Consider the following 11,156-nt stretch of genomic DNA (forward strand, 5'->3'; position numbering starts at 1 on the left):
GCTGCAAGCTGATCTTTTCCTTTTGGGACAACTCCTACTTCTGGAACATGGTGATCATTAAGGAGTATTACCTTGACATCACTGGTAAAACGTGGCTCCAGGGTGGTGAGTGTAGGTGTGTAAGGAGGTGGATGATCCACCTGTGGAATCCGCCCCTGTGTCCCCTGTCTTTCTGCATGTTATAAGGCAAGTTATTCCACTCCAGTCCACTGGCTCTGGGACTTTGAATGAGGAGCACAGGCTGCAGGCTGGACATCATGTGCCTTAACTTTCTCAACTGGTTGTCAGGCCACAGAATCGAACAGGATTGCTGAGGTGGGGTTGCTTTGGGGCTGCATACAGTTGGCAATTGATGTTGGAGTTCTTGGATGCTCACAGGAGGGTTGGGGGCCTGGTCAGTCCTGGGCTAATCTTTCTTGTGCTGCCAGCAGATCATTGGGAAAGATGTGGGGGATGATCCTGTGAAGTAGTACCATAGGAAGGAAGGTCCTGCCATTAGCGGACCACAGAAACACATGTGATGAAGGGGTCTGGAGGTGGGCCCTGTAGGGACAGCCGTGTAGTGGCCGGGACACTGTCTTTTCTCAAATGAGGATGCTCAGTCGCATGCAAGCTGTCTCTGGAGCCAGATTTTGGGTCATGCATGTAGCAGATGATCTGCTGAGACCGGGGCTTAGGGACTCAGTGTGTACTTGAGTGCAGCAAGTCTCCCTCAATTTAGCTGTGGTTGCAGTGCGAGAGTCCTGGATGATACTACTAAAGGCAGCGTGAATTAAGTATCTTTGTCAGAATCATCCTTTTGTGGGTCCTGCCATCCCCTGGCCTCCTTTTGCTCACAGAGTTTATGATTGCCTGGGCCCTACACTCAGGCACCTTACCTTGGGAAGGCCTATCATTGAAAGGACGTCCTCTCCAGGGTCCCAGTGCACCTGTGTGCTGACTTTGGGATCTTCTGATTTTGCACATCCACCGATCAGCGTCTCACCATTACCACACTTGCTGCATTGGAAGAGGCTTCAGGCTGCCTTCGGAAAATACGGAAGTGCTCAGGGAGGAGGTGGACAGAGAGCTCCAAGTGCAGGACGTGGTGCCTACTGATGCCATCTCTGATACTGCTGGACACATGGGCGTCTTCAGCTCCTGAAACACCTGTGTTCCCTGTTTGTGTTTGTGTCCCTGTATCGAGCCTGTGTGTGTATACACGTGTGTGCTTGTGTCACCTGTGTTTGCGTGTGTGTGTGTGTGTGTGTGTGTGTGTGTGTGTGGCCCAGGGAAATATCAGAGAAAAAGGCTACAGGAGAGGAAATGCCAAGCAATCAGAAGACGAGACACAAGGCACCCCCAGTTTGAGGGTGGTTGGTCGCCCTATCTCTGCAGTGACCCTGTCCAGGATGGGAATGAGGAAAGGATGGCCACTGATAACTCAGGACCTTGGCTTCAGAAATCTGCCATGAGATGAAATACAAAAACACACTCACCATTTCTACCGTGTTCTTGTATGTGTTTGGACCAGGAAGAGTGAGTGCATGGTCTGTGGATTCACCCAGGGCAAATCAGGTGGAGTGGGGCTTTAAAACCACCGCCTGTGGAGCCCACAGCCTGTGGGGACATGGGCTGGCAGGTGGAAATGGTGGATGTGGATACAGAGGACCTGGGATGGGTGAGGAGGCTAAGGTCTTGCTGAGAAGGACAGAGACCCGAAGGAGAAAGAGGCACAGATTGACTTGTGTACTGGAGACTTGCTCTACACATGTGAGAAGGAGACCTGGGAAGGTCCTGGGCCAGTGCTTCCCAGGATCAGCCCATCAGCCAGCACCCTCTCTCCATGAGGGTTTCACACACTGGAACGATGTGACACAAAATGCGAGACATGCTAAGGTAGGCTGTCGTGCAAAACCACAGGCATCCTAGGAGAGACAACATGTGAGTGTGGCATGCCTCCAGGCACTTCCAGTCTCCCTGGCAGTGCAGAAAGGCGTAGAAAGTGCAGGTGTTTTACGTGTGTGCTCTTCTGCCGAGGTGTGCCTATAAGGGAGGGAACAGGGAGGAAGCAAGGATGGTGGGCTTATTGCGTGTCCGAAGGACCTCATGAGAGTGGGAGACAGGGAAGCCCCTGGGTGCAGTGTAGGGCCTGCTGGTTTTCAGGGTCCAGGGGAAAGGCAATAACGCTCCTGCCAAAGATACCCCATGGCTTGTGCTGAAAGTCCTGATATAAATTCCTTCTTTCCTCTGGGTCTTTCCCCTGGCTTTGGGGACCTGAGGGCAAAGGTGTGTGTTTGCACCTGGGGGAGGATTTTGGCAGTTTCTCTGGAGCATAATCTCTGATTTTGTCGTAGGGGATCTGCACCAGCTGACACTCAGAAGGAAGCTGCATTCCAGGTGACCGTCTTGGATGCCCCTGTGGCCAACCAAGGACTGGCTAACTTGGCACGTGGGCTGTGTAGGTAAGCAGGGATGCCTGACTCCAGGGAGTCCTACCTGGGCTTAATGAACCCAATGAAAGAGAGTATTTGATTTAGCAAATCAATGAGGCCTGGGTGGAATCAAGCCCTCTTGGTGTTTTTGAGATAGAAGAGCTGCTTTCTGTCCAAGGGAGGCATGAGCTGTGGGCCCAGAAAGGGCAGGATTCCCAGATCATCATCTGTTTGGGGACTCCATGGGTCTGGGTAGGAATAAACAGAAGGGACCACCTGTAGGAATGCCACCTTACCATTATGGTCTCGGGCTTCATGCCTTGTTTCAGAAGAGACCCTCTATCTATGGGCACCTTCTTCACAACATTGGATCACACCCAGGTCTCTCACAGACTCTGGGGGACCTTGGAGGCTCAGGCATCTCTTTGGCCTTTTCCTGCTAAAGGGAGATAGTGCTTGGAGGCACAGGTCTTTTCCTGCTAAAGGGAGATAGTGCTTGGAGGCACAGGTAGACAGGTGCACACAGAAAACTACACAGGTAGAAAGAACAGGGGACCTCACTCAGAATGTTGATGTGGTAGGCTAGCAATAGGGACACAGTTTTGACCAGGAATGACTTAGAAGGGGCACACTGAGAAAGCAGTTCTCCAAGTCAGCTGAGCCCAGACGTCCTTGTTTTCTGGTCCCCTGAAAGAATGCACAGGCAATGGATCAGGCCAGTGTGACTGGTACTGTGAAGCTGTCCAAGGTAATGGGAGAATGTAGAATGCAGGCAGAACTCATTCAGCTGTCCAGGGCGAGCATTTCCAACCCTGCCTGAAGCTCTGCAGATCGGTCCTTGTCAGGAGCAAATGCCAAAATTTTGTAACCTTTGAGGCTAAGTCAAAGGGTTAGAAGTGTAACCTGACAGGATCGATGAGAAAGTGAAAGAAAATAATCAGGACAAAGAAAGTCAGGTGCTTACCAAAATTGATGTTCCTGGAGAAGAAAGTTTGTATGTCTGTATATGTGCAAGTTTCCTCTCAGGGATGTTAATGTGTGCACACGCATGTGTGTGCATATATGCATGAAAAGCGCCTGACAGTATGCTTGTGAGTATGAGGTGTAGAAACTGACCTAACCAGGTGATAGAAGTTGAATAGGGAAAACATAAAAGCCATAGGGAAAGGTACATGCTCTGGCCATCAGAAGCACTGGAGCCGGGTTGTCAATCCCTGTTATCTCACTGAGTGAGCAACTTCTAAGTGGAATCACAGTGGTGCACCCAGGATGCCTGGCAGAAAGGAGAGGCAGGAAGAAAGTGCCTGGGGGTGACCAATGAGAGTGCAGAGGATCCGAGACACAGAACAGGCTGCAATTCCAATACACAGAGGTCATAGTGGGTGACCCCACAGCCCCTTGGACATGTAGCTACCAGGGCGTTCTATCCTTCTAGAACACTGGGCTTTCTTTCCCTGTCCTTGCCATGAGCATGAGCACCCCGTGCCTTTTTTTGAGGTTTCAGAAATGGACCAGCACTGCAGCATAAGCACCTGCTACCTGCATAGTCTTCCAGTTTGAAAAATCACTCTTTGTACTCTTTGAAGAAGGTATATATCGGGAGTAAGGACTATAGGATGGATGGATTAGCTTGATCCTCTTGCTGCTCCTGGCCCCACAGGATTGGCCTATTGGGCAGGCTGGTACGTGTTCTTACATGGAGAACAGAACCATTTTGAAACGACCTTGGTAGGGTAAATGGGCAGACGTGCATGTCTCGGGCACCAGGAAGTCCTGGAACTTAACAGGGAGTTGTCCTTAGCATCTCACTGGTAGGCGTTTGAACAAGGTTCAGGGAGTTTCCTCATGCCAGCAGAGCATGCCCCCATTTCTCCCTCTGTGCAAAGTGTGGCCAAGACGCTGCAGACCTGTGCAGTGTTCACATCTGTCCAGTGAGGGAGGGAGGATAAACCGGCCCCTTCTGAGGTTCAGCAGTGACCGCCCACTGTTGGCTTTCAAGTTTGAGAAAGTACTGTCTGAAAGTGTGGACTAAAAATGTCTGATTTTGTACACCCGTGGTGGACTCATGTTGATGTATGGCAAAACCAATATAATATTGTAAAGTAATTAGCCTCTACTTAAAATAAATAAATTTAAATTAAAAAAGAGTCTGATCTCCCGTTAGTGAAACTCACTCAGGAGGAGAAGGGCTTGCCTTCATGCCAAGGATAAGCTTCTCGTATGAGTGCTGGTGTCCAGACAGTGGCAAAGGGTAACAGCATCACTTAAAGAGATGGAACTACATAGACACCAGCCCTGGTACACACACAGAAGGATAGCCCAAAACAGTGCTATGCCAGAAGCAGAGATAAAGAGACACAGAGCGAGCTCTGTACCCTAAGGTTCTGGTGTCCCCGAACAATGCAGATCAACTGTTTCCTCTCAGGGATGTTAATGTGTACACACGCAAATGGTACTCCTACTCCCGTAGCATCCGGACAGCAACAGGTACTCTGTCCCATGGAGAAAAGTATCCAGCCACTGGATCTTTTGGATACTCAGAGCGAACGCCCAGTTATTAAAGGTTATTAAAGGTCTTGTGGGACCCAGGAGTGTGTTTTTCGGATTGCGGAGCAGGAACCCGTGGTTGGAATTTCCAGATCCAGGTCAATGACAGCCCCCGGGGAAGCGGCAGATGCAAAACCTGCTAGCTCCTTGGAGCAGAATCTGGCCACGTGGTGGAGCTGGAGCCCAGGAACCAGGAAAGATGCCCTCCAGTCTAGGGGCATGTCCATAAGGGTGCCGTCCACTACCCTTTTGGCCATTGGTCTAGATTTGGGCCAGCAGCCTGTGCGTGGCTCACAACCTAGGGCCCTGCCTGTTTGGGTGATGTCCCAGGGCCCGTTCAGCCTGTCCTGGGATGTCCACTACCCCTTTCTTCAGCCTCAGGCGACCCCAGACACACCAGCCCCTGCCTCCCAACCATGCCTCTCACTCCCCACCCCGAAAAAGCAAGCGGGCCCCACAGGTTTACTGCAGACTGGGCCTCCATTGCACACCACTTGCTTTGGTGCTATTATGTCTGTCCTTTCGCTTCTGACAGCCAGGGGTCATGGCCAGGGCCAAGAGGAGCGTGAGAGGTGGTCATAGGAAGACGGGAGCGTCCTGGGACCCTGGACCTTCTTAGTTGTGAGCCCAGGTGTTCAGGGGGATGGGGCCCCGCAGCCTGCCCTTGTGATGCTATGCACAGCTGGGACCTAGCAGCCACCAGTTGTCACACCAGGCGAAGATGCCACCCTCTTCAGGGTGGAGATGGCAGAGGATGGCAGGGCCCTGGTGGATGGAGATGTGGTGGGAATCAGGCGGGTGTTCCAGCTGCCTGTGGAAGACATCATGGAGGAGGTAGAGGTTTCAGCTGATGAGGAGCAGCAACAGGGATCCTCCCAGGAGCTGGAGGAGAAGATGTTGGAGAAGCAGGGCCAGGAAAGGCCTGAATGAGCTTCTGGTGCTATATGTGCTACAGGCGCTGGCCGCCCTGCAAGTGGAACTGACGTCTTAGCATGAGAAAAACCGCAGGGCCTATGTTTGTTTCATGTGAAGAGCCATCAGAGGAGGACTTGGCTCAGAGGAGCGCCACCATCCAGGGCATCCCTGGCTTCTGGGACAAAGTGGTATCCTTTCTGCTGCTCCTTGGGGTCTACTTAGGAGGAGGAGAAGGAGGTGCAGAGGCAGGAGCAGGAGGAGGGGTGGGGGCGAGTGCTGGTGGACCCTGAAGGAAGTGTGGTACTGGGCAATTCGCAGGCTTCAAAGGCACAGCTGAATAGAGTCCTGGCAGGGCCACACCTGTGAGTGTCGAAGCCATGACATTGTGTGTCTACTTCAGGCCTGCATCTGAGGAGGAACAGCTCCGAGGCCTCTAAGTCAGGAATGACCAGAGACAGTACACCAGAGCAGTCTCAGCAGACAGTTATTGTTGTAAATGTGGATGATCCTGAAAATAACTGAGACATGGGAGTCACACATACACACACACAGACACACATACACATACGCAAACACACACCAACACCTTTGCTTTCAGACACGATGTGTTACAACGACTGCATGTCTAACCATGTAAGCAGTGACATACCACTACCCAGCATACACAGGTCTAGAGAAGAGTAACAATCAGAAACAGTCTCTGCTTGGGGAATGCAGACCACCTCAGATGCAGTACACCAAAAGGAACCCAGAGCCACGAGCGTGTCTGATGGTATGGCAGGGCCTGAGGACATCAGTAGTGGCTGGGCAAGCAGAAGTGCCCAGCATCCTTGACGATGCCTGTTCCAGTGTCCTTCTTCCACCCCAGACTAGGACTGTTGTTCCTGGATCTTCTTGGCCTAGTATGTGGCCTAAATGGCTCCTTGACCTAAAGCAGATTATGAACCACCCTCAAGTTTCTGTCATCATCAGCGACCAAGATAAAGACTTTCTCAGCTACATGATCGACTTGAAGGTCAATGAGGGAGACTGAGGACAGGTGGGTATGGGACTTGGTGGAGAGTGGGAGGATCATGTTTTCCATGTTCCTACACTGGGAGAGTTTGGAGAGGCTTCATGGAAGCTGTTAATGGAAGGCAAGCTGAGGCCCCTAGAAGCTTGCACCTTTTCCCTTCTCCCTATCCTAGCAGGTACAGGTGCGAGCCATCTCTGGTCCCACAGCAAGCTGATATTTCCTTTTTGGGACCACCCTTACTTCTTGAACAACAGTGATCATTAAAGAGTATTATCTTGACATCACTGGTAAAACGTGGCTCCTTGGGTGATGACTGTCAGTATGAAAGGGTGTGGATGATTCACCTGCGGGATTCGCACCCTTCTCCCCTATCTTTCTGCAGGGTAAAGGGCACATTGTTCCACACCAGTCCATTGGTTCTGGGACTTTGAACAGGGAGGAGCCAGCCACAGGCTGGTCACCAGGAGCCTAAACTTTCTCAACTGGTTGTCAGGCCACAACTGCCCAGAATCAACAGGATTGCTCAGGTGGAGTTGTTTTGGTCCTGCATACAGTTGATGATTGATGTTGGAGTTCTTGGCTGCTCATGGGAAGGTTCGGGTCCTGGTCAGCCCAGAGGTGACATTCCTCGTGTTGCCACCAGATCATCAGCTAAGACGAGTGGGACGATCCCCTGAAGTGCTACCCCAGGAGGGAAGATTCTTCCATGAGTGGTAACTGACAGAAACACATGTGGTAAAGGGTCTGGAGGTGGGCTGTGAAGGGACAACTGTGTTGGAGCCGTGACACTGTCCTTTCGCAAATGGGGATGATCAGGCTCATGCAAGCTGGCTGAGGAGCATGGATTTGAGCTATGCATGTAGCAGGTGGCCTGCTGAGACTTGGGTCTGGGCATTCAATGTGTCCGTGAGTGAAACAAGTCTCCCTCAAATCAGCTGTGGTTGCAGCATGAGACTCCTAGGTGGTACTACTAGAGGCAGGGTGAATTAAGTATCTTTTTCAGAATAATCCTGCTGTGGGTCCTGCCATCACCCGGCCTCCTGTTGCTCACTGAGTTTGACATTGCCTGGGGCCTTCATTCCCGCCCCTTAACTTGGGAAGGTCTATCATTGAAAGGGCATCCTCTCTGGGATCCCAGTGCACCTGTGTGCTGACTTTGGGATCTTCTGTGAATTTCCACATGCACCACTTGGTGGCTCACAAGCATCACACATGCTGCGCTGGAAGTAGCTTCAGGCTACCTTGGGAAAATATGGAAGAGCTCGTGGAGGAGGTGAACAGGGAAGAGCTCGTGGAGGAGGTAAACAGGGAAGAGCTCGTGGAGGAGGTGAACAGGGAGCCACAAGGGCAGGGCATGGTGCATACCGACTACATCTCTGACATTGCAGAGACCACCCACCCTTAGACTGGGGACACCTCATGCCTCCACTTATGGTAACTAGGCTCCTCCTCTCCTGTCACTTTCATCTCTGTGTCTTCCCTGGGCTACACACACAAACACACACACTCACAAACACAGCCGACATAGGCACATGCGTGTATACACACACATGCTCGGCACGGAGACACAAACACAATCAGGGAACACGGGCTTCTGAAACACATGAGTTTCCTGTTTGCATTTGTGTTCCTGTGCCGAGCATATGTGTGTATACATGTGTGTGCTTGTGTCGGCTGTGTTTATGTGTGTGTGTGTGTGTGTGTGTGTGTCTGGCCCAGGGCAGACACAGAGATGAAGGAGACAGGAGAGGAGGTGCCAAGCAACCAAAAGAGGAGGCACGAGGCGTCCCCAGTCTAAGGGTGGTTGGTCGCCGTATCTCTGCAGTACCCTGTACAGGATGGGAACGGGGAAAGGATGGCCAGTGATAACTCCAGACCGTGGCTCCAGAAATCTGCAATTAGACCAAATATAAGACAAGCTCACCATTTCTACTGTGTTGTTGTGTGTGTTTGGACCGGGAAGAGGGGATGCATGGCCTGAGGATTCACCCAGGACAAATCAGGTGGGGTAGGGCTTTGAGACCACTGGCTTTGGAGCCCTCAGCCTGTGGTCACATGGGCCGGCCTTTGGAAATGGTGGATGTGGCTATGGCAGGACTGGGATGGTGAGGAGGCTAAGGCCCTGCAGAAAAGGGCGGAGACCTGAAGGAGAAAGAGCCACAGATTGTCTGCTGCACTGGAGACTTGTTCCACACACGTAAGGAGAACTGGAAAGGTCCTGGGCTGTACTGCCCAGGATCAGCCCAAAAGCCAGCATGCTATGTCCATGAGAGTGGCACACACTGACACAATGTGACACAAAATGGAAGATAAGGTAAGGCAGGCTGTCTGTGCAAAATGACAGGCCTCCTAGGAGAGACAGGATGTGAGCGTGGCATGCCTCCAGGCACTTCCAGCCTCCCTGGCAGTGCAGGTAGGCAAAGAAAGTGCAGGGCCTAGTGTACGTGTGTGGCCCTCCTCTGGGTTGTGCCTGTGAGGGAGGGAACAGGGAGGAAGCAAGGGTGGTGGGCTTATTGCATGTCCCAAGGGAACTCGGGGGAGGGGAGATGGGGAAGCCCCTGGGGGTAATTTGAAGCCTGCTGGTTTTCAGGGTCCAGGGTCTAGGCAATAGCGGTCCTGCCAAAGATACCTCATGGTGTGTGCTGAAAGTCCTGACGTGAATTCCTTCTTTCCTCTGGGGTCATGCCCCTGGCCCTGGGGTCTAGAGGGGTAAAGGTGTGCATCTGCATCTGAGAGAAGATTGTGGCTCTCTCTCTCTGGAGCAGATTCTCTGATTTTGTCATAGGGGATTTGCACCAGGTGACACTCAGTGGGACCCTGCCTTCCAGGTGACTGTCTTGGATGTCTTTGGGCCCAACCAGGGACAGGCTTCTTTGGCACTTTGGCTGTTAGGAAAGCAGATATACCAGATTGTATGAAGACCTACCTGGGCCTAATGAGAGCAACTGAAAGGGAGTCTTGGCATTTAGTCAATCAGTGATGTCTGGGTGGTTCTAACACAGTTGGTGCTAAGTTACAGAGTCAGAAGTGCAACCTGAGATGAGCAAGTGAAAGAAAATAACCAGGACAAAGAAAGTTGGGTGCTTACCAAAGTTCATGTTCCTGGAGAAGAAAGCGTGTACTTCTGCATATGTGCAAGTTTCCTCTCAGGGATGTTACTGTGTACATGCACATGCACACAAAGAACCACCTGCCAGTACGCTTATGAGTATGAGCTGTCGGAAGTGACCTAACCAGGTAATGGGAGTTGAATAGCAAAGCATGAACGTCATAGGGAAAGACTCCACCTAGACTCCAGCCAGCAGAAGCACTGATAACAGTTCCTGTTATCTCACCGAGATAGCAAGTTCTAAGTGGAGTCAGAATGGTGCACCAAGGATGCCCGTCAGAAAGGAGAGGCAGGAGGAAAGTGCCTGTGGGCGACCAGTGAGAGTTCAGAGGTTCCAAGACACAGAACAGGCAGCAACCCCAGACACAGAAACCAAAGTGGGTGACCACACAACCCCTTGACCACCCGGCTACAAGGGTCTTTCTGTCCTTCTGAAGTGCCAGGCATACTTTCCCTGACCTTGCCAAGAGCATGGGCAAGGTTTGCCTTTTTCCTGTGTTTTCAGTGATGGACCAGAACTGTAGCATAAGGACCTGCTACCTGCAGAGTCTTCCAGTTTGAAATATTACTAATTGTACTCTTTGCAGAACACATATATTGGGTATCAGGACTATAGGATGGATGGCTTAGCTTGATCCTCTTATTGCTTCCCTCCCCACAGCCTTGGGCGACAAGGCAGGCTTGGGTGTGTTCTCACATGGAGAACAGAATCGCATTTGCTGGGAGCCACCACGGGAGACCCCATGCATGACAAAAGTCATGCAGAGAATATCTGACAGGCAAAGGCGGATCAGGACTCGAGGGATTCCCTGGACCTGCTCAAGCATCTGCCCCCAAACCAAAATCTGTCTGTCTACTGTTTACTATAGTATGCCTTTCATCAGTTCTTCTGACATTAACAGGGTGCTCTCCCTGACAATCATTCTCTGAAGAAATTCAACTTAAGGCTCTAGTTAATAAGTCTCCTGGGCTTGAAAGGAGCATTTTAATTCTAACCCCTCTGTTACTATTTTAGCTTGCTTGGCAGGTCTATTCATACTCTTGTATTTAACGCACATGATTGTTCACAACAAAACCCAAGTATAACCTTTGAGTGATAAAACAGCATTATTAGAATAATACTGCATTGTTGAGCCAATGTTTCCTTCTGAGTTTC

The 11,156-nt window shown here is 51.2% G+C and overlaps 1 pseudogene; it reads right to left on the reverse strand.

Annotated features, from left to right (window-relative positions):
• Positions 1–495: 495 nt before the first annotated feature.
• Positions 496–9,674, reverse strand: LOC132344549 (uncharacterized; annotated as a pseudogene).
• Positions 9,675–11,156: the final 1,482 nt, after the last annotated feature.

This window comes from Bos taurus, chromosome Y, assembly GCF_002263795.3.
Source record: "Bos taurus isolate L1 Dominette 01449 registration number 42190680 breed Hereford chromosome Y, ARS-UCD2.0, whole genome shotgun sequence".
NCBI classification, from domain to species: Eukaryota; Metazoa; Chordata; class Mammalia; order Artiodactyla; family Bovidae; genus Bos; species Bos taurus.